Below are 27096 nucleotides of genomic sequence, written 5' to 3'. Positions count from 1 at the left end.
AATAAAGATATTTTTTATTCAGTGAAGGATGAAATGCACTCTTGATGAGATGTATTTGTAGACTCATTTAATTTAGTCAAGGTTATGTTGATGATGAACATACTGAAATGTAATATTTACTGTTGTACGTGATCCAACCCTGTCCACACTACATTTAGCACCTCAGTTATTTGCAACAGCAAGTTTGTACTGATATTACATTTATGCCGCATGCATTACGTTTTTAATCAACATTTTGAGGAAATATTCATTTCTGACTTAATGTTCACTAACAATGTGTATTCATAGAAAAGCTGTACAAACCTTCCCCTGTATATTCAGGCAGCTCTTGGCTGATTGTATTTCCACATTGAGCTCATTCTCCACAGGAGCCTCATGAGTAGCTGGCTGACATCAGTTTCAATCCATGTTGACATCTGATATGATTTTATCTTTGCGTCCACTTTTAGTTGATATTTCTTTCAGTTCCTGTTTTGTCTCTGGAGATTATAAATGCATCACCAAGACTAAATACACATCCCATACAGACTGTAATCCTGCACTACAGCATTGGCACTCCTCCATCTTAGCCATTTCCTTCAGCTTTGCAAAATAGATTTAAAAAGACATAACTCAAAAGATGTTTTTCAGTACAGCAGTCTGAAATGCACTGGATGTGATTTAAGCTTCTTTCTGACGAGCGGAACAACAATGCAGCTCCAGCAGAATCACTTAAACTATAAATCTAGTTAAAAGTGGAGACCTCACTGTAACTCCCATGCTGCACCTACTTTTACTTTCCATTGTACCTTAGTTAAAGAGCTCTCTGATGTCCCTTTGAGAGCAGGTACTGTAATTCATCCGCTCTAATTTCACAGCTACTTTCACACTTTTTTATTTATCCTTCCGCATTTCAAACTACCGACATAAAAATATTTCTTTCTGTTAAGCAGGATCAGTCAAAGTATCTTTTTTCTGTCTTTCACCCCCACTTTCTACCCCGCCTTTCTTCTCTCACTCACTCACTCTTTCTTTTTCCCCCTCTAAGAGGACAAAGTCGAATGGCCCAATAGCGTTTAATTGCTGTGGTTTTTATGTGGTCTGCTGAGAAGTAATAGCCACTCAGCACTTCTGTCCACAAGATAGATGCTGCCGATGCTTGTCTTGGAGTTGTGTGCAGCGTGGAAGCGCACCCAGTGGCTCAGGGAAGTGGAGGTGAAGTAATAAAAGGAAATGGTTTGCTGGGAGGGAGAAAGAAAATCCCGCAATGGATTTCATTTCCTTATTGGAAACAAGTCACTCGGGGTCACGCCCGCGAGAACATGCACAGGCACACACACACGCACACAAATACACATCCATGTACACACACAGGCAACCGCAGGGACACACTCACTTACAAACAAGGGTCAGGGAGGAGCGACAACTTGTTAGCGGCAGCCATTCTCTGTGACCAGTCCAGTAATGCAATCTGTTCTTGCTGTCGGACAGGCCTCCATATGGAACCGGAGACAGATCAAAAATAAAAACAGTTGGAAATCAAAAACAATGCTTGGCTCCTTCCTGTGTTTGGCCCAGCTCTGTCACTGACTGGAAACAAACCCTTTATTTCCTGGGCCTTGTTAAACATGTCCTTCTCTGCAGTGCCTCTGGGGTCGGCTTTACAACAAAACAACACATTTCTTAACATCAGTATTATGCTTATTATTATTTGTTATTTTTAGATAAATATATTTTAAACTCTCAATGGGCCAGTAAGACTATTGTGGAACAGTTTGCATGTTTTAGCAATCATATAATACCTGTAGCATTTGTGACACAGTTTTAGTCTCCATACGTTATGCTTGTTTATACAGTATGTCCTTGATAAACAACAATGATATCAAATACCCTAATGCAGATGTTAAAGTCTAAGTATGAAATACAACAAACCTGATGTGTTAACTACTACTGTAAGCTAATTCAACTCCCTAACAACTTAAACATATTGAAATAACCTTTATGCTTCACAATGCAAATTTGGCCTGACAAGACAAGTAGATTCCAATATCTACAAGTACTTAACCATTGTATTTAACAGTTGTGAAGCAATTTCATTGAAATACACTGAAATGTTGTAAATATTTGAGAACATAGGAATAAAAGAGAGACATGGAAAGGCTACATAAACTAGGAACGTGTGTGGTGCTACATAATAATTCATTAAAATACAACATTCACATGAAATCAAATTACATTACGCAGACACATTTATGAATAACATCGCCAATGTTCTCTTCTACACTATAACCTGCGATGTATAGTTCCCACGGAAAATATATCAATTTATTTTTGGCTTTAGGTCAGAGTTGTGGGGTTAGGGCTAGTGCACACATTTGTATTTGACTGCAACACACTCCAACTCTTTTGTTATTAACTGTTATTGGTTATATAGAGTCGCAGGTGCTATACATGCCAGCTGTACATGACTTTGACAAAACTTTAGCTCCGCTACATACAGAGAACATCATCGACATCCTGGGAGGAAATTAAGTATGGATCAGAGTAATTTATGTGATTACCTTGGAACTGAACCATGTCAGGAGTTCACTGAAGAGTTTAATTGCTATCCATGTGATTGGATTTGGTTAGTGCAACCCGCATGGTAGAAATTCAAAATCTTGAGTCCATGAAAAAGCAATCACTTGCTTTACTGCTTAACTGTTAAGAGACTCTTATTATCTAGTTAAACCATTCATAGCTTTCAATTCAGAGGAAGCTTTATTTTGCTTTATTTACTGAAACTGTGTGTTGCAGTTTATTACTCCTCCATAAAATAAAGGCACTGGAAGACAGGCTGGATATTTTTTTGGCATGTTATATATATAAACAAAAAGTCTGCGTACACATTCTGTTTGCGACTGTTCAGTTAATATATTGTTAAAAGTTTTGACAACTTTATGAATTACTGCCAGAAAGAGTTTACTGTGTGCCCATTTGTCATTTCATGCACAATGTAGAGTTGGGCACTTACAAGGAAGTTATTCCAAAGAGAAAATTAACTTTTGTAAGTATTTACCACCCACCCCCGACTAAAGGTAAGCTATTTAATAATTGTGTCAAATTAAAATGGCAGGTAAAGCATGAATGCATCACCAGTCACCGCTGTCATCATCAATGTTTAGGTACAAGACAACTTATTACACTTGCATCACTTCTCAAGTCTTCAAACTTACTCCATTACCAAAGCTACTCTTAATCTGTCCTCTATCAGAGTTTTGAGCTTTTGTTTGTGTCACATAATTCTTTCAAACCAGCTTTCAGCACACCTCTCTCTCTCTCTCTCTCTCTCTCTCTCTCTCTCTCTCTCTCTCTCTCTCTCTCTCTCTCTCTCTCTCTCTCTCTCCCTCCCCTGGCTGCTGTATCTCAAACAGCTTTTAAACGGACTCTAGCACTAAATCAAATACGCAGCCTCCTCATTATTTTTATAGACGTAAAGCGATATGATCCGACATGGCACTGCAGTGGCCAATCAAATAAAAGCAAGCCCAAATTAATAAAATATGGCATTGCAAAGAGAACACAATATGGACTGTGAGGGATGGCTCTTTCCTTCAACTTGAACTTCATGAAACACATTTAATGTCTACATTGTTCCTTTAACTATACAGCCTCACTTACACATTGCTCTTTTTTTACTTATTGCCTTGTGAATATCTGCCCCTTCTAATTCTACTTACATTACTAACACCAGGACGGTTTTTCTTTTACTATGCCATAGTTCCTTTATCACACATTATCCTTTAATCATACACACAGCATGATATCATTAATGTTTAATCAGTATACAACTTGTGTGAACCCCCTGATTGAATATACCCACGTTTAATCAGTAGACTTGTAAAAAACAGGGCTCGATGAATCCCAAAACTTGCTTGCCTTATAATTCCTGCTGCATGTTGTTCGGTCAGCAGTGAGGCAACGGTCAAGGGGAACATTCAGACATCCACAGCCCTCACCTGGGGCTACTCAGCTACTTGGTTTAGGTTACTGTAATGAGTTGGGCGAGAGGCAGTCATTTGTCCTAGATGAGCTGGCAGCGCAGCAGCATCCCTACATGGAAAACAGCCTCTGGTAAAAATGACTTTCCATTACTCGTTACCCCATCCGTAGATGATGTTCACTGCTGATAGGATGACTTGCTGCCTTGCATAGTAACCACACCATTTTTTGTTGCAAGATAATGGAGGCATATACTGTGGAAACATCCCTCTAAAAATAGAATAATGTATTCCTCTTTTTGCTAGATGTTTGGATGATGGATGAGATTTGGGGAAGCACTATGCTTCCACAGTCTCGGTTTTGGGAACCAAACATGTAAAACACTGTCAACTCACACTAGTGTTCTTGTCATATTTGTGCGTGATTGTATTTCTTGTATTCTTACTGTATTTCTGTGCAGTCAGCGTCCTAGAAGATGTATCGATCGTGTCATTAGTATGCAATGAAAGTGAAAGCATGTTAAAATGGATTGCTGGAGGGATGCTTCTGAAAGAGACTCGTTTCATTGCATAACTCACAAATCAATAGTCTTAAAATAACAAATCATCTCCCATCAAGTTATGTGCTCATAGCTATCTGTCATGTGTCATTATGCGTGTGTGTGCATGTGTCTATGTGTGGCTTGTTAATTTAGGAGGGAGCACTGAGGCTGAATTTAGTGTCATAACAAAGCAAAAGAATCAATGCAGTAGCACTCTTGATCTCTGTTCTCTGTGCAACAAATACCACTGAAGCAAGATGACAGCACAGAAATAGGCAACTCTGGAGACTGTGCAAGGGAGAGATAAAAGAAAAAAACAAACAAAAGTAAAGCATGTCCAAATTCCTCATCTGGGATTTTATTCTAGGTATTTTGAATCCGAGACAGGCTAAATCTTTAGGTCAATTTCATGCACCGAGGCGTCTCTCTAACTGGGCCAACAGGCCTGACATCCCATCCTGAGGAGGGAAACGACTCTAGATAGTTGCATGAGTCACACACATATCCTAATTAGGTAGTTGCTGCATTTAAAGGGTCCCTATTACACCTGTGGGGTTTTTCCCTTTCCTGTATTGTGTTTTTTTGGGATGTGATGTGAAAGGTTCTGTAAAGGCTTAGCTCTCAAAGTTCATACCACAGGGAGATTCTCTCACCCCCCCTGCCTTAAACACCTCAGTTGTACTCCTTTGTTTTCTTACGTTATATATACACATCACAATTTAACACTCGCGCTTCTATTGGCTATTGCTTCTAGTACATTGTACTTGATAGGCTAAGGGGCGGGACATCTCTAAGTTGTTAACCAATCACAACAGAGCAGGCCAACTGACCTTTGAAAACAGACTCGGTTCTCTTTTTTAATACATTACATTACATTGCATTTAGCTGACGCTTTTATCCAAAGCGACTTAAATAAGTACGTTCGACCAGGAATACACAACCTTGAGGAAAACAGAATCATATAAGTACATCAGGTTTCATAGAGCCAATCAGTTCAAGTGCTACTCAACTGGCTTTAGATAAGCCAGTCCTTTATTAGTATATAAGTGCTCTGTTAGCAGTTCTTTGTTAGTCATTCTATCGCTCGAAGTGGAGTCGAAAGAGATGAGTATTCAGTCTGCGCCGGAAGGTGTGTAAGCTTTCTGCCGTCCTGATGTCAATGGGGAGCTCATTCCACCATTTAGGAGCCAGGATAGCAAACCCACGTGTTTTTGCTGATGGGAACTTGGGTCCCCCTCGCAGTGAGGGTGCAGCGAGTCGTTTGGCTGATGCAGAGCGAAGTGCACACGCTGGGGTGTACGGTTTAACCATGTCCTGGATGTAGGAAGGGCCCAATCCATTCGCAGCATGGTATGCAAGTACCAGTGTCTTGAAGTGAATTCTAGCAGTTACCGGAAGCCAGTGGAGGGAGCGGAGGAGCGGAGTGGTGTGGGAAAATTTAGGAAGGTTGAAGACCAGACGAGCCGCTGCATTCTGGATGAGCTGCAGAGGTCGGATGGCACATGCAGGTAGACCAGCCAGGAGGGAGTTGCAGTAGTCTAGGCGTGAGATGACGAGTGCCTGGACCAGAAGCTGTGTCGCTTTCTGGGTCAGCTGGGGACGTATCTTCCTGATGTTGAAAAGCGTGTATCTGCAGCAGCGGGTTGTAGCAGCGATGTTTGCAGTGAAGGACAGGTTGTTATCCAGGATCACACCCAGATTCCTTGCAGTCTGGGTCGGGGAGACAACAGAGGACAATCTTTTCCCGGAAGGAAAAGCACTTCAGTTTTGTCAAGGTTGAGCTTGAGATGATGAGCGGACATCCACTGAGAGATGTCAGCTAAACAAGCAGAGATGCGTGCGACCACCTGGGTCTCTGAGCGGGGAAAGGACAGAATTAGTTGGGTGTCGTCAGCGTAGCAGTGGTATGAAAAACCATGCGGGCTAATGACAGATCCGAGCGAGTTTGTGTACAGGGAGAAGAGGAGGGGACCAAGAACAGAGCCCTGAGGGACCCCTGTAGTTAATTGACAAGGGTCGGACTCGGACCCTCTCCAAGTTACCCTGTAGGTGCGGTCTTTGAGGTATGAGGTGAGGAGAGAAAGTGCAGAGCCTGATACTCCAAGTTCTTGGAGAGTGCGAAGGAGGAGAGAGACAGGCCTGTAGTTTATAACATCAGACGGGTTGAGAGTGGGTTTCTTCAGGAGAGGGTTTACTCTTGCCTCCTTGAGACTGTTTGGAAAGTGACCAGAAGTTAGAGAAGTGTTGATGAAATGGGTGAGAAACGGTAGAATATCAGGAGCGATAGTCTGAAGGAGGTTTGAAGGGATAGGGTCCAGAGGACAGGTGGTAGGGCGGGCAGAGGTAACGAGGGTAAGAACCTCACTTGGCGAGAGAGGGGAAAAAGTAGTTAGTGTGCCGGTTGACCGTCGGTCAGGTGATCCAGCGGTGAGTAAAGGTGAGTCAGAAAAAGACGAGTGAATATCATCAACCTTTTTTTCAAAGTGGTTAACAAAGTCGCTTGACAGAAGGGAGGAGGGGGGAGGGGCTTTGGGAGGGTCCAAGAGGGTGGAGAAGATGGAAAATAGTTTTTTAGGATTGGAATAGGAAGATTGGATCTTGTCTTGAAAGAAAGTGCTTTTTGCCTGAGAGATCGAAGAAGAGAAAGAGGAGAGGAGAGCCTGATAGGTTAGGAGGTCGTCGCAATGTTCAATACAAATATGAACCTGAAAATGAGCATAATATTTCCCACTTAAAAACAACATTGTTAATTGTTGAGGTCCACATCATGTCATTTATTTATGCTTAAGGTAATATCAGTTCAAACATCGGTCTTAACAATCTTGATATTAAGTTTGTTTAAACATGTGCCGCTTTCTACGACTGCAATGTTGCCCAAATCAAACATAAATGTTGGCATGGTATGGTTTTGAAGATTTTGGGTTGTATGATGATAAACCACTTTGTCTATACATGTGTATTAGTATTATTACCTAAACCTATACGATTTGTACATACAATGATAGTGGAAAGAGCAAACAACCTTTCCTCAGCCAGCTCTTATAAACATTTCCTATAGAAATCCTTATTGGCTTTTTGACTGATAATATTAATCAGTATTCTAGCAGAAGGCTTTTAGACGAATGAAAGGGTTTCCGGGATTCAGTGAAACATGCAAAGTTGATATGCCGGTTTTGCTTGAGTAGCTGTGGTAATAGAAACACTTTTATCAAAGCCCGCTCTTACTTCAAGCTGTTGTATTGCTCATCGGAAGCCAGAGCCATCTTCTGATATCATTGGAAAGTTTGTTATTCAAAATAAAAGGATGCAGTGCAGTACTCATACTGTGAACATGCATTACCTTACCTTCAACTTAGGGAGGGGATTTATGAAAGTTTAAAGCTATGTTGCCGGATGAATTCCAAAGTAAAACCAGCTAGAAAACCCAACCTGTTGTTTTACCACACCAGGTTGGGTGAGATTGAGTTAAGACTTTTAATTTGTAGATCTTTACATCAAACATGAATCAGAAGTTCACAAGTTTTAATGTTTAAGTCAGACCAGTGTGTTTAATCTTGTGGTCTTCAGGGTGGCCCTAATGAAGTTCTCATAATAAAGTTCTCCTTAATTCTACAAGGATTGTTTTTGACCTCTCCAGTCAAATTAAACATAAAAGGTGAACACTGGCACCGGGTTTTAAACCAACATTATTTTCAGAGATTCATTTAAAATTCAACAAGTTCTCAAAGGGAAACTGAATAATTGTTGGGATTTGATGCATTTGAACGATTTTAAACAAGACGATGGATGCATCTCCCAATTATTTTCTCTATTTATGTCAATAACATTTCACAATATAATCACTTATTCTATTTATGTACTTATGGTTATCTTGTTTTAATTCTAGCCTTTTTAGACTATATTCAGACTACAGCATGAGAAGACTTTCTTAGAGTCTGACTGTCCCACAGAGATAATGACATAGATTAGTACTTTTCTGATCTCCCTTTCCTTTGTTAACTCAAAAGAAGATGGAAAATGTAACCATTTCTCTCTCTGTCACATCAGGCAAGTAGCCATGGAGACATGGAGACATGTTGCCATGTTTCATGATTGAAGCACACCTGACTGACAACCAATTGAATTTCAGCCCCCTTATGAATGCGCGGTCAAATCTAATATTCAATAATCTGGTTTTGTTGAGTTTTTTGCAGTCCAAATTTGATCAAATCTTTCAATCTCAATAGCCCCAAAATTCACTTGAAGGTTTCCAGTTTAGCATTTTACACTTTATCTGCACTCTCAAAAGTTCATGTTGCATTTATAAACCGGTCACAGCTGTGGCAGTCATAATAAATTTCAGTCTTTTAAAATGTGATCGTTAAACTAAGAATAATTGCCACTTTAACATTTTCACAGAAATGATTATAATGATAAGTGTAGAAACACTGCAGCACCATTTCAGCTGCTTCATTTTCTAATTTTGCTGCATTTGGAATATGATTAACCTTCCTGGGACCTAATTCACTAATTTCATGCCAGCATTGTTGTGGGTTTTACATTTGTACCTGTTTAACATGCAGGGTGAATCCTCGGTTAACACTTCATTTACATAACTTTTAGCACATTTGAAAAGGTTTAAATGCCTTTGCCTCTCTTGATTTTCTTGCTATTTTTTGTACTGTGTAATTTTTTTCATTTTGTAGCAACAAAGCCTCTAATTCAGTGTTTGTTCTTCTTTCTGACTGCTCTAATAAGCATTCTGTTTTGAGGAGGAATTGTATAAATGGCTCCAAATTGGTCAATGTTTACATAATATATGTCTAAATGTGATCAAAGAAAAAACAAGGATACAGTGGTTGTTTTTTGCACTACACCCTCGTTCCCTTATTTGATTCAAAGTGGACCTATCATGCTATATTTGAAAAATATATTGTAGGGCCATACCTATATAAAACATGTCTGTGAAGTTTTTTTTTCAAAATACCAAACAGATCCTGCATTTTAGCCATGCCTCATTTCGCTCTATTTGCTCTATTCCAGCCCTGTTTTTGTAAGGGCTGATTCTGTGATGTAGCTTTAATGCAAATGAGCTGCAGCTGACCACGCCCCCCTGCAGGAGAGGGAGATCAGCTGCTGGGCTCTCAGAAGAGGGAGAGGAAAAGAGAGGCTTTGTCCTCCGTGTTTTATTCTTATATGATTATATAGAGTCGTTATTCATTTGTTTTAAAGCTCAATAAATAACAAAGAAGACCTTTGACCGGCACTTTTCAAATTTTGTCCGGAAGATTTAAACTTTAACGGACATGTTGACTGGCGAATAAAAATCTAACTGAAACTCTGCCGCACGGTCCCCTCGTCCCCCCTCGTGGGTGTTTTTCATCTGCTGGTGGACTACCGGAGAGAATTACAACAGGAGCAAACACTTGCCTCGGGGAGGGAAAAAAAGAGCCAGCCACAGCGGAGAATAAACAGAAGGGCAACCATGGCAACCATGCGCGGGAAGTCTTCTTCGCTGCTTTTGTGGCAGGACTACAGCTCCACTTACAGGCCTGGCATATGTACTACAGCGTCTCCAGCGCTTTCGAGTGGTCTCGTGTGAACAACACAATTCCGGGCTGACGTCAGCTCGGATGGAATCTGTATCCGCTCGTTGTAGCCCCGTTTTTAAAAGATTTGGGTACGGAGGAAAAGAGAGAGGGTTGTATTTTCTGACACTTGGTGAGTTCCCTGGAACACCGGGGACACATATTCATGTATAAAAGATGTACAAAAGTGCATTTTGCATGATAGGTCCACTTTAAATTCCAGTGTTTGAAACAAATGAACAGTTGGTTGTTGGCTGGTAAAATAATTACACCACTCTTTACATTACATTACATTTGTTAGACGCTCTTATCCAAAGCGACTTAGTACATTCAGTACTGTGGACAATCCCCACAGGAGCAATTTTGGGTGAAGTGTCTTGCCCAGGGACACAACCACATGCTGACTGCAGTGGGACTCAAACTTGTTACCCCCTGATTTGAAGTCAAGCACGCTAACCACTGAGCCACAGCAATTTTAGTTTAAGCCCCGTTGGATGTTTTCCCCTCAGATCTAAAGAAATGCACAGGCTTGTTTTATCCCTCAGGTCTGTATCGCTGATCATGTTCCCACTGGAGAGAGATTCAATAGAAATTGATTGAGTGGTGCTCACGGTGTCTCTCTCACGCTCCCTTCCCAATCCCAGCCATCCTGCAGGATATCCGCGTCAGACCCCCAGCCCTAACCTCTCACCGCACTGTCTTTGAGCGCTGATGAGAGTGTGTGTGTGCTCGAGAGAGATAAATGAACAGAGAGACTGACGGAGGGATGGAAGCAATAGGGGATTTAAAGCGTGATACGCAGTAAATGTGGGCGACTGGACGACACAGTGTTGCTGAGGAAGTGCAGCAAACAGAGAGCAAAGTCACACAAGTGGTTTTCTCACAAGGGATGCAAATATATGTGCTATACTTTCTTATTGTATTTAAAAAAAGGTGATGGTGAGCAAATATTTTCTCAACAAATTCAGCTTTCATTTGAATATAAGACATCTGTGAAGCACGTCTGCTGTCCAATATTTCTGTAGGGTTTGGTAGATGTTTGTTAAGTGACTTCATGCAGTGCCAATTTTAAATCAATTCCCATTAGTACCAAACAAATAATAATAAAATTATATTCCGTCAACCATGTTATTTGAAAGTTGATAATTTAGTGCGTCAAGAGTATGAGCCGGTGGTGCCAACTCCACAGTCAAGCACCAGCTCAGTATTACAGGAAAAGATGACTTCATATATTGAACAATGGAAGCCTGTGTTAAGAAAATAAACCTATTGCATTTGTTTTTCTTATATTACTTTCAGGAATGTTACAGTTTCTTTATCACTCCACACAATTTTGTGCACTCACATTTTTGTCTGCGGCCATTTTTGGTCTCATGTATCTTAAATCATGGGCATTCACGTCATTTAATTTCCATACAATGATTCTATCACACCTCGTCACATCCCTTCTGTATTATTAAACCAACCTTTTTTGATAGTTGGACTTTTGTTTTCTAATTTCTTGTGTCTTTATTCAGATTTTTTGAATGTGTAATTTAATAAATCACATTAAAGAAGTGGAAGGAAACACACTGTGATATAAGGCTTCACACAGTGTTATCACATAGCTTATGTTTTAAAATAACCCCCCACTGTATGTTGCCACTATTGGAGGTCAAGTGATTGACTGACACTGTGTCACTCTGTCGGGCTAAAGTAAGAAAACTCATTATAACATGTTTTGTATCTGCAGCAACAATGGCTTTTTGCTTGGCTGACAGAAGTGATAAAGCTGTACAGTTTTTGTTAAAGGAATGGTCCACTCATTAGATAATTAATCAAAACTTCAGTATTTAGTGAAACATTATGTTTAAACCATACCCTGAAGAAATCAGCGATATTCCCCGGTAAATAATGATTTTATAGCTCTTTTTTTATCAAAACCTTTATATTCCGTCTGGCCGCCGCCATTTTTAGTAGTCACGTGATGGTCGTGACGTCATCCATGCGTTCACTTTGTCAACACACGGAAACATGGCGGAATATTTGAGTTCGGACTCGTCAGCAGAGGAAGAAGTTTTGATGTTTTATCAGTATGACAATACGACACCCTCTGTCCTTAGACCCTCACATCTTACAAGGAAAAACTTCCGAAGAAAACCCACAGTTTAAAGGGAACATGGGAGAAACCTCAGGGAGAGCAACAGAGGAGGGATCCCTCTCCCAGGACGGACAGACGTGCAATAGATGCCGTGTGTAAATTGAAAAGATAATACATTTGCAACATAGGTAGTCCAAATGTTTGGAAATGCATGTGTGTATAATGGGAAGATGATATAAGATACTATATGTATGCATGTAGTACCACCCTTGCTAGCGATTCCCTCTCTAGTTTAGCATACTCAGCTTCGCTGTCCCTGGCCATAGAATCACGATTTTATGGGGCCGGAAAAAACTGGGGGAAAATACACACTAGTCGGTACTACGCTATATGGAAAGGCCACCAAAAACTGTCCTGGCCTGGACGCTAAAGGACGTTAAAACGGGACTAGCCGCTGCAATGGAAATGCGCTATAACATACCTTATTCTTACTCCGAGCACTACTTCTGCTCCTCCGTCGCTTCACACTTGCAGAGGGCGATTTCTCAACTGGCCGAACTGGTGTCCTGGTCGGTGATGACACCAGAAAGACCGATGGTACTGCATCTCCATTAAGTAATGGTTGTTCCATAAATCCCATGTTATGTTTTATCACACTCTCATAGTAGTCGTCCGGAAATTTGAAATGTTCGCTGCATACATGAGCCTGTGAATCTTTCGGTTCGGGCCGGCCACATTTTGCTAGCCACTGCCTCTGAATGTACTTCTTACGCTTACCTTTTGGCAACAGATGGAACTAAGCATTCCGTGGATTGTTCCTATCAGAATTGTGGCAATATTTCGCGATACAGTGAGGCATATTTGAAGAGAGAAACTACAGTAAATAACATGGAGATCAACGTGTCCTGACGTAAACGCATGGTTTACGTCACGTCCGGAAAATGGCGGCGCCCACAGTGTTGATGTTATTTCGGTATATAATCAGTTTAAAATCACTGATAATGTCATCGGATTAAAAAAAAAAAAAGAAAGACTGGCAGAGACTGGTCTGTTTTATCGGATGATAATTATTTAAAAATGAGTGTCATGAGCATACCATTCCTTTAAGTTCGATTGAGGCTATTCATATTGAAATATTTAAGTATTAATTATGATTCTATTATTTTATAACATTGATGAATCTTGCCTATCATGTTATTACAGAGCATATTTATTAGATGCAGGAAAAGTCGAGTGGGAAGAATAAGAATAACTCTTCTAAAACAAAAAGGCGTTCAAAAAAATTCAAAAAAGCATCCAATGCCTAGAAACAAGTAACAATCTCTCTACAAGTTGTTCTTATGGTGTTTTTCACATATCACATTGAAATAACCACACACATGTAACACACATACAGTATGTTTTCTGAGGCTAATGACAAGAACACAACAGAAATGATTGATTTGTATTTTTCACATGGAAGTTTGTAACACTTCTTCATTGAACCTCTGTCACTTTGGCAAGTGGGAGGTCTTTACAGTATATGTAGCACATTATTTCAGCTCTTAATTCCCTTGATCTATTGAACACAGATTGTAGCTTGAAATGAATAAAGTCTTATTTCTAAACCTGAAAGGCCTGAGAAACTATTAGACGTCACATACTTAAAGGTCCCATGTCATGCTTTTCCGGTTATTACCCGTCCCCTTGTGTGTTATGAAGGTTTTTATGCATGTAAACGGTCTGCAGAGTCACAAACCCTCAAAGTACACCCTGTAGCGAGTAAAACACAGAAAATACCTGTCTATGCTGCCTCAGAACGCCTCGTTGGAGATTTCACTTTTTGTTCCTGGGTACAGTGACGTGCTCATACCCAAAGGGACCCATTGGATTGGACCAATCTGTGGAGCACCTCACACACACACACACACTCTCTCAACAGCAAAACTGTGACGCGCTGGGGGGGGGTGCTAGTGGAGCCTCGCAGCGGCAAAACTGAGGGGGCTACACCCCCCCCCCCCTTCCCGCGTCCATTCGCGATGTCTCGCTGTCCCGCAGACCCAACGCAGCAAGCAGGAAATGAACCCAGCTCACACTGTCCGCTCCTCGCAGCAGCGAGCCGCGCAACGTCCCGCCAACACGGCACCCAGACCCCACGCAGCATTCTCATCTGTTTGTCATTACTGGTGTCATTTTCTGGTTGCTAATGCCATTGTAACACATAATCACTGATGTTCCGCTGTAACGGTGGTAGAGTCATCAGAACAGAGTGGGCGAGCTGACCAATCAGAGCACACTGGGCTCACAGGGAGGGGGGGGGGGGGGGCAGGAGCTCCAACAAGCCGTTTAGGACAGAGAGTGAATACACATACTATACAGAGATGCTGTATGAGATGTGAGTTTGGAAAATTGCACAATATAAATCTATTTTAGTATACCTCAACAATGAAATTATGATCAGTAGAAATTGCCATGACATGGGACCTTTAATGGTCCTACATTTGTTATGATGTATTGGCAGTCAAAAGGTAAATAGGACTTTTCATCTGAACTATTTACCTGCACAAAAACTACCTCAGTTCTTGTGACAACTCAAATAACTAGCGCTTTCATCATTTTCTGTCAGTTAGTGATAGAAAAACACTTTAAAGAGCAGGGACTGAAGAGCCTGGCAGTAAATTAAAGGGTAAAAGGGAAAAGAAACAAGAAAAATAAAGAAAAACGGTGTGTTATTTCACAGGTCAAACATGTATTGGTATCTTGAAAGAAGTCATTGCAAGAGTTTTGCCATGGTGTTCTTCCTATATTCATTTAACTTTTATTTATTTATATTAAGGTTCAAGGTTTTTATTTTGTCATACGAACATAGCTACAGTGTAGTTATGACGATGAACATCTTAGGTCACAGGCTCCTCCAACAGTGCAACACAATAAAACAGATAACAGAAAAATGTAGTGCGAGTAAATAGTAAATACAAGAAGAAAATAGTTTAAAAAAGTGAAATAGTGAAATAGTGCAAGTTATTGGAATATGATGTATTAGATAAATAATTTATAAGTAGCAGCCAGATGAATGTTATGGATGTAGTTTCAACAGTTCAGGTGTTTAACGGATGTGTCCCTCTCTCTGCTGCTTCCTGTAATCCACAATCAGCTCCTTGGTTTTGCTGACGTTGAGATGGAGGTTGTTATCCTGGCACCAAGATGTCAGGGTTTCGACCTCCTCTCTGTACGCCGTCTCATCGCCATCGGTGATCTGGCCGATGACGGTCAAACTTCACGATGGTGTTAGAGCTGTGTATGGCCACGCAGTCGTGAGTGAACAGGGAGTAGAGGAGAGGGCTGAGCACGCAGCTTTGATGGGCTCCGGTGTTGAGGATCAGGGTGGAGGATGTGATGTTTCCCACCCGCACTGCCTGGGGTCTGCCCATCAGGAAGTTCAGGATCCAGTCACAGAGGGCGCTGTTGAGCCCGAGGTCTCTGAGCTTGATGACCAGCTTGGAGGGCACAATGGTGTTGTTCAATGAACAGCATTCTCACATAAGTGTTCCTCTGGTCCAGGTGTGAGAGGGCAGTGTGGATGGTGAGGGCTATGGCGTTGTCTGTGGACCTGTTTGCTCTGTAGGCAAACTGCAGGGTGTCCAGAGAGTCAGTCAGGGAGGGAGGGAGCTGCTCTTTTGTAGTCTCTCTAAAGTCCTCCACTTTTACTCTGTATTGTCCCTTTGCACTGCTGATAGCTCTCCGGAGTTCATATCTAGATTTCCTGTACTCCTCCAAATCTCCAGCTCTGTGCGCGATATTACGCGCTTTTAGCTTGCCGCGCACGTTTATCCAGGGCTTTTGATTCGGGAATGTTCGTACAGAAACCTTTGGTACCACGTCATCAATGCATTTCCCAATGTAGCAGATGACCGTGTCCGTGTGTGTGTCGATGTTGTTTTCCTCAAACACACTCCACTCCGTAGATGCAAAGCAATCCTGCAGAGTTGAATCTGACTCCTCACTCCATCATTGTACTGTCTTTGTTACCGGTAAGTCCCGTTTGAGTTTCTGCCTGTAAGCAGGCAGCAGCAGCAGTGAGATGTGGTCTGATTTGCCGAAGGGAGGGCGAGGGAGAGCCTTACAGTATATCCATGTCGAAAAGGAGAATAAACATGGTCCAGTATATTTCCCCCTCGCGTCGGGCAGCTGATGTGTTGGTAGTACTTCGGCAGGAGCTTCTTCATGTTAGCGGTGTTAAAATCCACGGCCACAACGAACGCCGCCTCTGGCCGTGAAGTCTCTGTTTTGTCGATAATCCCAAACAGCTGATCGAGTGCTGTGTTGTTGTCGGCGAGCGACGGAATATACACTGCTGTAATCACAACAGATGTAAATTCTCTCGGCAGGTGAAAAGCCCGGCATGTGATCATAAGGTGCTCTAAATGAGGGGAACCGTCCGAAGAAATTATCCTCACATCTGTGCACCAGTTATTGTTGATCATGACACACACACCACCTCTCTTACTTTCCCCCGAGTTAACTGTCCAGTTCTGGCGAAAAATTGTGAATCCGTCAGGAACAATGACGGAGTCCGGGATAGTGGGGTTGAGCCAAGTCTCAGTGAGAATGAACACATTACAGTTCTTAAAACCAGTTTAGCCCTGAGCCTGTTTTTCAGGTCTCAGGCTCGAAAATTACATTCCCAGAACAAATGACCATATCTTCCCTTCTAAAAGGGTTAAATTAATAATCTTTTTCCTCAAAGTAATGATACACCTGTGAGTTGGATGTAGAAGAGGCAGAACAATATAGATGTTTTTTATTTTAAAGAAAATTCAGATTGAACATAGTAAAAAACTGTAAATTATAGTGTCCGTCCAAAACTTATTTTTGACTTATAGTAAATGGATGATGGTAAGGTAGACTAAAAGCTTTTGGAATCCAAAGTACAACATATAATAAGTACCCTGTATCAAGATTGATGCAAAACAAGTGACATTTTACCTTTTTAGAGAGGTTTAGCCAAAAAGAACTCCACCTCTGAGGTGATTTGGGTGGAAATGGGGGTTTTACCGTTTCTCTGGAACCCATTAGTCGATTTTGGTGATTGACATCTCTTTCTGACCGTTAGAGCCAATAGAATCGAAGGGGAATCTCCCCACTCACATACATGGTAAAACAAAAAGGTGTGGGCTTCGTGCACACAGTTTTGCATGAGAGTGAAGCTGTCTCTAGGTCTGACATCTGGAAACCGAAAAGCAGGTTTATTGCTCATGGTGGATTATCAGAAATCATTTCAAAGGGACACAGACACATTGGATTAACCTATGGATTAACTTCAGCGGCGTTTTTATCGTTTTAATGCCATTGAAGACCACGTTTTACCAGACTACGACACAGGTGAGCCATGTTACCATTTTTAGCTACCTAGCGCCACATGTTTTGATGTCTATTTTTGTTTATAAAGTCGCGATATCGTATACTTGAGTGATAATGAGGGTACCCTTCGATTCTGTGTCACCTCACGATGTGAAACGATGTGTTGTTGGATGTGCAAAGATAAATAATAAGGTTTTGTGAGTGAATTTCGGTGCAGTCATCCGTTAGCATTTTTCGCTCGTTGCTAATTCAGAGGCTCAGCGTTAGCATTGTGGGTTTTATTTTGAATAATAATGATCAGTTAGATGAGTTTCTTCCCGGTACATGGATATAAAACATTCATAGTTTATTAAATGAACATGCCCTCAGACACTGTTTCCTGCAAGATGTTGCGGCAGTGCCCCGGTACCGGGGTCTCTCATGCTTAACAGGAATGTCCCGTTGAAAAGCAATCCGACTTCCGAGTTCATCTAGTTTATTTTCAATCGATTGAACAATAGCCAGAAGAATACTCGGAAGAGGGGGTCGGTTTTCTCGTTTCCTCAGTCTGACCAGCAGTCCGGCACGGGACCCCCGCTTTGTCTCTCAGGAAGGACAACAGCAGGTAGCCATGGCGGATCTCCCTTGTCTGTCGGTGGGCTATTGTCCACAAAGTTTCTGATGTGAAGAAGTTCCTTCTGCTATATTGTATAGCAGAGTTGGTGCGGTCGGCTTGCATTTTGCGAACCATGTTAAAAACAAACGGCAACAGGTAATAAACACTAAAAAAATACGAACTGCAAAGTTGGAGAGGAGCCAAAAGACAATGCGGCCATCTTCACTGGCGCATTTGTTTACTTGTATGTAAATGGTCTTATGCTTTATTAGCTGGTACTCTCCACAGTCTGATTGTCAATAGTGAAAGATATTTTTCCAACATTGCAGATAAGCTTTAGTTATAAAGATGAGTGCATTTTTGCAACACTCTTATTTTTAATGGCTAAATTAAAGCTTTTTCATCTTTATAATTTAAAATTAAAGGTCACCTACAGTATCATGCTATTTTTAGGCAATAGCATAGGTCTCAGATATATACAAATATATAAAAAACATGTCTATAAAGTGTTTTGCTCAAAATACCATACAGATCACCCATTCTAGCCATATCCCTCTATTTCACTTCCTGTTTCTGATACGATGGGCTCGTAAGAACTCAGATGCTCGATTATGTTGCTTGGTAATACTCTTTATTGTAAAGAAACCAGACTTCTAGGTTCTACTCTCCATAGAATCACTAGGATCTACTAGGTACTGTAATATAGATCTCTGGCAAACAGGCATGGATCTAACGATAACACAAGACGAACCAACACCAGACAAAGGGAGAGAAGGACTAAATATACATATTAGGTAATGGGGCACAGGTGGACACAATCAGGGGCGGGAACAACAATCAGTCTAGCAGGTGCCACACGGACAGGAAGTGCCGACACCTGGAGAGAGAGAGAGTATAGTAATTATCAACAGACCGATAGACAAAACACTAAAACACAACAGCTAACAGCATACTAGCACTAAACCCTGACAGTACCCCCCCTTTTACGGACGGCTCCAGACGTCCCTGAATAGTGAGACCGTAGTCTGTCAAAATCTGTGATAAGGGACTTGTCGACAATGAAGCTGCCCGGGATCCAGCATCTTTCCTCTATTCCATACCCTACCCAGTCGACCAGGAACTGTCTCCCTCTACCCCGCTTTCTTTCTGACAGAATCTTTTTTACTGTATAGACGATACCTCCGTCGATGACCCGGGGAGGTGGAGGTGGTGTGGAGGGGGGAACCAGTCTGCTCTCTAAAACTGGTTTCAGCTTGCTGACATGGAACGTGGGGTGGACCTTGAGGGACTTTGGGAGACATAGGCGAACAGCAACAGGATTAATAACTTTTGAAATGGGATATGGACTAACGAACCGAGGAGCCAGTTTCCTGGAGGGGACGTGCAGAGGAAGATCTTTGGTGGACAACCACACTCGTTGACCGACCTTGTATCTAGGAGATGGACGTCGCTTTCGGTCAGCCAACCTCTTCATGCCGGTCGCACTTCTCTGCAGCATCTGGCGAACTCCCTTCCATACCCGGCGACAGCGGCGAACCAGAGCATGTGCTGATGGTACGATAACTTCCTGCTCGAGCTCCGGGAACAATGGAGGCTGGTATCCATGGACACATTGGAAAGGAGAGATTCCGGTGGCTGATGTGGGTAAGGTGTTGTGTGCATACTCAACCCAAATCAGATGTTTGCTCCAGGTGGTAGGTTTCTGGGACACCAGGCATCTCAAACAGGTCTCCATTTCTTGGTTCATCCTCTCCGCTTGGCCGTTTGACTGGGGATGGTATCCGGACGTCAGGCTCACAGTGGCTTGGATCAGGCGACAAAACTCCCTCCAGAAACGTGAAACGAATTGTGGGCCTCGGTCTGAAACGACATCGTTTGGGAAACCATGGATACGGAAAACATGGGACAACATGGCCTGTGCTGTTTCTCTGGCCGTAGGCAATTTGGACATGGGGATGAGGTGTACCATCTTGGAAAAACGATCAATGACCGTGAGTACTGTGGTGTAACCTGCCGAAGGTGGAAATCCTGTCACAAATCCAACGCAATGTGCGACCATGGTCTGTTGGGAATGGGCAGAGGTCGGAGAAGACCTGCCACAGCTTGACGAGACGTCTTGTTCCTAGCACACACAGGACATGCTGCCACATATTCTGCCACATCTTTCCCCATAGAAGGCCACCAGAATCTGTGTTTCACCATAAAGAGGGTCCTCTTGGTTCCAGGATGGCAGGAAAGAACAGATGTATGGGCCCAATGAATCACCTTAGAACGAAGTGTCCCTGGAACAAACAGACGATTCTGAGGACACCCTTTAGGAACAGGATTCCCGCTGTTAGCCTGTTTGACCTTGGCTTCAATGGGCCAGGTCACACTCCCTATCACTCGGTCTGGCCACAGAATGGGGTCTGGACTCTTGGGGGATGGCTCAGGATCATACATTCTGGAGAGTGCATCAGGCTTTCCATTCTGTGAACCAGGTCGATATGACAGAGTGAACCTAAATCTATTAAAGAACAAAGCCCATCTGGCCTGCCTAGAGTTCAAGCGTTTGACCTTCCTGATGTATTGCAGGTTTTTGTGATCCGTCCAGACCAGGAAATCCTGCTCTGCTCCCTCCAACCAGTGCCGCCACTCCTCCAAAGCAATCTTCACCGCCAACAGTTCCCGATTTCCCACGTCGTAATTCCTCTCGGCAGAAGATAGCTTACGGGAGAGATATGCACACGGATGAAGTTTGTTGTCCCCCGCTGATATCTGGGACAGTATAGCTCCAACGCCGTCGTTGGAGGCGTCCACTTCCACCACAAACTGTCGGTGGCGATCAGGTACAGTCAGGATGGGAGCTGTGGTGAACCTCCTCTTCAGTTCCAAAAACAGCAGGTGCATTACAAAGTCCAAAAGGCATCACCAAATATTCGTAATGTCCCGTCGGTGTATTGAAACCTGTTTTCCACTCATCGCCCTCCCGGATGCGCACAAGGTGATAAGCATTCCTTAAGTCAAGCTTGGTGAATATCTTAGCTCCCTGTAACAGTTCGAATGCCGTAGAGATGAGTGGAAGGGGATATCTGTTCTTAACTATGATCTGATTTAGCAGACTGTAGTCAATACAGGGCCTCAATGTCCCGTCCTTTTTCCCCACGAAAAAGAAACCTGCCGCTGCTGGGGATGAAGATGTCCGAATCAAATCAGCTTTGAGTGAAGAATCGATATATTCCTTCATGGCCTCCCTTTCTGGCCCAGAAAGTGAGTACAACCGTCCCTTGGGAATAGTAGAGCCTGACAGAAGGTCTATGGGGCAATCGTACGGTCTATGGGGTGGCAAAGAAGTAGCTCGTGTTTTATTAAACACCTCCTTGATATCTAAATAACACGCCGGAATTTTAGCCAAATCAGGAAAGTCAGAAGGCTTAGAAAAAGTGTCAATGTTATTGCCTGACCCCTGCTTAGAGTTACTATGCAATTTACTCAACCCTGTTTTACTGGTTAAACATGAACGAGAGCACTCAACTCCCCACCCTTTAACCTTTCCTGTCTGCCAGTCAACGTGAGGGTTGTGTTTAACAAGCCAGGGGTACCCCAAAATGATAGGATGTTGAGCAGAGTTAAATAAATGAAAACTTATTTGCTCACGATGTTCCTGATCTATGACTAATACCATGGGCTCCGTGCGATGAGTAATAGTACATAAAAGGCGTCCGTCCAAGGCACTAGCCTCTAAGGGTTGATCTAAAAGAACGACCTTTAAGTTTAAACTTTTAGCCAACTCCCAGTCTAACAAGCTCTCATCAGCCCCAGAATCGACTAATGCATCCTGAGTCATAGTATTATCACCAAGTTTGATTTGTACCTGCATTAATTTTCTGACTGGAGAGTCGAAGGAAGTCACTCGGCTCACCAGCGTCCTCCTTCCCGCTGATGAGCCCGATCTTTTACCGAACAGGCTGCCGAAACATGACCCTGCTGGCCGCAGTAGAAGCATCGCCGTTCCCGTAGACGGCGCTGACGCTCCTCCGGAGTGAGTCTGGCTCTACCGAGCTGCATCGGTTCCTCCGCGGCGATAGGGGGCGCTGGTCGCTCTGGAGATGAAGACTGGGAATTCCTCTGCCAAGCGTAGTATTCCCTCTGTAATTCCTGTCTGAAAGGTGGAGTGGATCCTGTATTCCTTCCTTTCTCCCGCTCTCTTTCAGCTAGACGTTGATCAACCCGGATAGCCATGGCGATGAGCGAGTCCACATCTTCAGGCAGCTGTAATGGAGCCAACTGATCCTTTATGGGATCCGATAATCCATGCAGGAAGGCATCAAAGAGAGCCGCTGAGTTCCACCCACTCTCCGCTGCCAAAGTACGGAACTCGATTGCGTAATCCATCACTCTCCTCTGCCGCTGCTTAATGTTCACCATGGCTCTCGCTGCCTCTCTCCCGGGTGATGTCAGATAAAAAATCTTGCTCCTGGTCTCCAAAAACAGTCTTACTGACTGACAAACAGGCGAGTTTGTTGCCCAGGCTTCCGCTCTCCCCGTCAGATGAGAAACAATAAAAACTATCTTAGCTTGATCGGTGGGAAATGCTGCGGGCTGGTGTTTGAAGTGGAGATCGCACTGCACCAGGAAAGGACGACAGTTTCCAGATTCTCCGGAGAATTTCTCTGGCGAAGCGAGGCGGATCGTAGGCGAATGTACGGGGACTTGAACGGGAATATCAGCAGACCCGACCCCCGCTGGACCGGAAAACTGTGCCGCAGGAACACCAGGATTTGCCACGAGATGAGTGAGTACTTCCCGCATCTTCTCAGCCAGTAGGTTTATTTCCGTTGACACAGTAGCTTGAAGGTTGTCTTGACGAACATTCAAACTCTGGACCCCTTGGTTAATTGCTGACAGCTGTTCCTCATGCTGATGAAGGAGTTCTAGCGTTGTAGAATCGGCTGAGTCCATCTTGTTAGGTTGGTTCGTTCTGATACGATGGGCTCGTAAGAACTCAGATGCTCGATTATGTTGCTTGGTAATACTCTTTATTGTAAAGAAACCAGACTTCTAGGTTCTACTAGGACTCTCCATAGAATCACTAGGATCTACTAGGTACTGTAATATAGATCTCTGGCAAACAGGCATGGATCTAACGATAACACAAGACGAACCAACACCAGACAAAGGGAGAGAAGGACTAAATATACATATTAGGTAATGGGGCACAGGTGGACACAATCAGGGGCGGGAACAACAATCAGTCTAGCAGGTGCCACACGGACAGGAAGTGCCGACACCTGGAGAGAGAGAGAGTATAGTAATTATCAACAGACCGATAGACAAAACACTAAAACACAACAGCTAACAGCATACTAGCACTAAACCCTGACAGTACCCCCCCTTTTACGGACGGCTCCAGACGTCCCTGAATAGTGAGACCGTAGTCTGTCAAAATCTGTGATAAGGGACTTGTCGACAATGAAGCTGCCCGGGATCCAGCATCTTTCCTCTATTCCATACCCTACCCAGTCGACCCTAACTGTCTCCCTCTACCCCGCTTTCTTTCTGACAGAATCTTTTTTACTGTATAGACGATACCTCCGTCGATGACCCGGGGAGGTGGAGGTGGTGTGGAGGGGGGAACCAGTCTGCTCTCTAAAACTGGTTTCAGCTTGCTGACATGGAACGTGGGGTGGACCTTGAGGGACTTTGGGAGACATAGGCGAACAGCAACAGGATTAATAACTTTTGAAATGGGATATGGACTAACGAACCGAGGAGCCAGTTTCCTGGAGGGGACGTGCAGAGGAAGATCTTTGGTGGACAACCACACTCGTTGACCGACCTTGTATCTAGGAGATGGACGTCGCTTTCGGTCAGCCAACCTCTTCATGCCGGTCGCACTTCTCTGCAGCATCTGGCGAACTCCCTTCCATACCCGGCGACAGCGGCGAACCAGAGCATGTGCTGATGGTACGATAACTTCCTGCTCGAGCTCCGGGAACAATGGAGGCTGGTATCCATGGACACATTGGAAAGGAGAGATTCCGGTGGCTGATGTGGGTAAGGTGTTGTGTGCATACTCAACCCAAATCAGATGTTTGCTCCAGGTGGTAGGTTTCTGGGACACCAGGCATCTCAAACAGGTCTCCATTTCTTGGTTCATCCTCTCCGCTTGGCCGTTTGACTGGGGATGGTATCCGGACGTCAGGCTCACAGTGGCTTGGATCAGGCGACAAAACTCCCTCCAGAAACGTGAAACGAATTGTGGGCCTCGGTCTGAAACGACATCGTTTGGGAAACCATGGATACGGAAAACATGGGACAACATGGCCTGTGCTGTTTCTCTGGCCGTAGGCAATTTGGACATGGGGATGAGGTGTACCATCTTGGAAAAACGATCAATGACCGTGAGTACTGTGGTGTAACCTGCCGAAGGTGGAAATCCTGTCACAAAGTCCAACGCAATGTGCGACCATGGTCTGTTGGGAATGGGCAGAGGTCGGAGAAGACCTGCCACAGCTTGACGAGACGTCTTGTTCCTAGCACACACAGGACATGCTGCCACATATTCTGCCACATCTTTCCCCATAGAAGGCCACCAGAATCTGTGTTTCACCATAAAGAGGGTCCTCTTGGTTCCAGGATGGCAGGAAAGAACAGATGTATGGGCCCAATGAATCACCTTAGAACGAAGTGTCCCTGGAACAAACAGACGATTCTGAGGACACCCTTTAGGAACAGGATTCCCGCTGTTAGCCTGTTTGACCTTGGCTTCAATGGGCCAGGTCACACTCCCTATCACTCGGTCTGGCCACAGAATGGGGTCTGGACTCTTGGGGGATGGCTCAGGATCATACATTCTGGAGAGTGCATCAGGCTTTCCATTCTGTGAACCAGGTCGATATGACAGAGTGAACCTAAATCTATTAAAGAACAAAGCCCATCTGGCCTGCCTAGAGTTCAAGCGTTTGACCTTCCTGATGTATTGCAGGTTTTTGTGATCCGTCCAGACCAGGAAATCCTGCTCTGCTCCCTCCAACCAGTGCCGCCACTCCTCCAAAGCAATCTTCACCGCCAACAGTTCCCGATTTCCCACGTCGTAATTCCTCTCGGCAGAAGATAGCTTACGGGAGAGATATGCACACGGATATGCACACTGTAATATAGATCTCTGGCAAACAGGCATGGATCTAACGATAACACAAGACGAACCAACACCAGACAAAGGGAGAGAAGGACTAAATATACATATTAGGTAATGGGGCACAGGTGGACACAATCAGGGGCGGGAACAACAATCAGTCTAGCAGGTGCCACACGGACAGGAAGTGCCGACACCTGGAGAGAGAGAGAGTATAGTAATTATCAACAGACCGATAGACAAAACACTAAAACACAACAGCTAACAGCATACTAGCACTAAACCCTGACAGTTTCAAAAGTGCTGATTTGGGGTATAAAGCTTTTTTAAAAAAAAAGAAATTAATAAAAAAAAGGGGGCTGAACTCATGCTGGAGATTCTACCGGTTTATACTGCGGTGACAAAATATCATGGATTATCAAGGATTATTTCTGAAACAGTATGGAGCTCAAAGGCTTTCTCTCTTGCCGGTTATACCACAAGGTGAGTTCCTTTTTATTTTTTGCTTCTTCACACACATGCTCTATGCAGTACAGGTTAGCTCTGAGTGTTAGCGATGCTAATGTAAACACCGACCATATTACGTCCAACAGTCGGGCATTGTTTCTGATAGCAACGTTTCTGATAAGGCCGTGGCTGTAAAGCAAGCCTTCATTTCCGATATTACGTCATATCGGACGCAAATCTGGATCAGCTCCGTTGTAGCCCCGTTTTTAGAGATTTGGGTACGGAGGAAAAGAGAGAGCGTTTTATTTTCTGACGCTGCGTGAGTTCCCCGACACACCGGGGACACATATGTAAAAGACATCAGAAAGTGCATTTTGCATGATAGGTCCCCTTTAAAGGGGTTTTTGTACAAATCCGTACTCCGTTAGGGTATCTAATGGTTATTCAAATTAAATCCATACGTCCATAAGCATGAAGTATGTTGGCCTTGAGTTTTGTTGCAGCTTCAATTATTCAAAATTTAACAAAACCCACACAACTGTTTGTCCTTATAAGTAGCTAGCGCCGTGTTGTGTCATTAAAGTGACTTCAGCGGGGCTGTTACATGCAGCGGTTTGATTATGCCCACAAAGGGATTTATATGAATAATCTATTCCCACATTTATAGTAAGGGTCATTTTTTATTACCTTGTGTTATGACAAGCTTGCTCTTTATGAAGAAAAAGACTAAATGCAAATTTGAGAGTCGTTAAACTATTGCACGTAAATGATGGAAATTGGATTACTATGGATCTTCCATTTCCTCATTACCTGTGTGCTTTTTTTTATTGATTTCCTCTCCAAGGCTTTTACTAACCTGCGGTTCTAAAAGATTGATTTATAGGCTTTTAATATTTGTTCTCGTATTCGACATGCTGATTCGTCAGATAGCCTGTGGGTCCGCACCTTACTCTAAAATCCTGTACGTGTTGTGTGTATTCTCGTGTTGACTCAGGCTGCCTGTCGCCTTGTCTATCTCTGCCCGTCTCTCCTTCTATGTGTCTATGGGTTTATTTCTGTCATTATTACCAGTCTAACATTAAGGCCTTGTAGTTCAGTAGATCTGCGGTCTTCTGTGTATCGTCTGTGGCTTATACGCCTTTCTCTGTACAAATACAGCATCCGTATAATTAGAACTAAGTTAAACAAAAGCCATTACATCAACATTTTGCATACTGACTTAATTGGATCACATTCATGTACAAGTAGCTTTGGATGAGAATGAATTAGACACAGAGATTCAAACTATTTTAACCATGTTGATTGCATAAAGTATAATAATAATAATAATACATTTTATTTCGAGGCGCCTTTCAGGACACCCAAGGTCGCCTTACAGTGCATTTAAAAGTGTTAAAACAGCTAAAACAAAAACGGAACACAATTTAATCGAACCGACAAGGCAATACA

General features: G+C 43.2%; 1 protein-coding gene across 6 annotated transcripts in view; it reads left to right on the top strand.

Annotated features, from left to right (window-relative positions):
• The window catches only part of tnr (tenascin R (restrictin, janusin)), a 225220-nt gene that overhangs the window by 75097 nt on the left and 123027 nt on the right, over nucleotides 1-27096 (top strand). Inside the window, exon 1 of one of the 6 annotated variants that reach the window (XM_034104812.2) lies at nucleotides 16086-16158. The exons of the other annotated variants lie outside the window; for them this stretch is intronic. The gene's annotated coding sequence lies outside the window, so the exon portion shown is untranslated. Of the gene's footprint in view, nucleotides 1-16085; nucleotides 16159-27096 lie in introns of those variants that run through there. 6 annotated transcript variants of the gene reach the window in all.

This window comes from Pseudochaenichthys georgianus, chromosome 17 (genome assembly GCF_902827115.2).
Source record: "Pseudochaenichthys georgianus chromosome 17, fPseGeo1.2, whole genome shotgun sequence".
NCBI classification, from domain to species: domain Eukaryota; kingdom Metazoa; phylum Chordata; class Actinopteri; order Perciformes; family Channichthyidae; genus Pseudochaenichthys; species Pseudochaenichthys georgianus.
The sequence above is the reverse complement of the archived record's forward strand: the minus strand, read 5'-3'. Positions and strand labels throughout refer to the sequence as shown.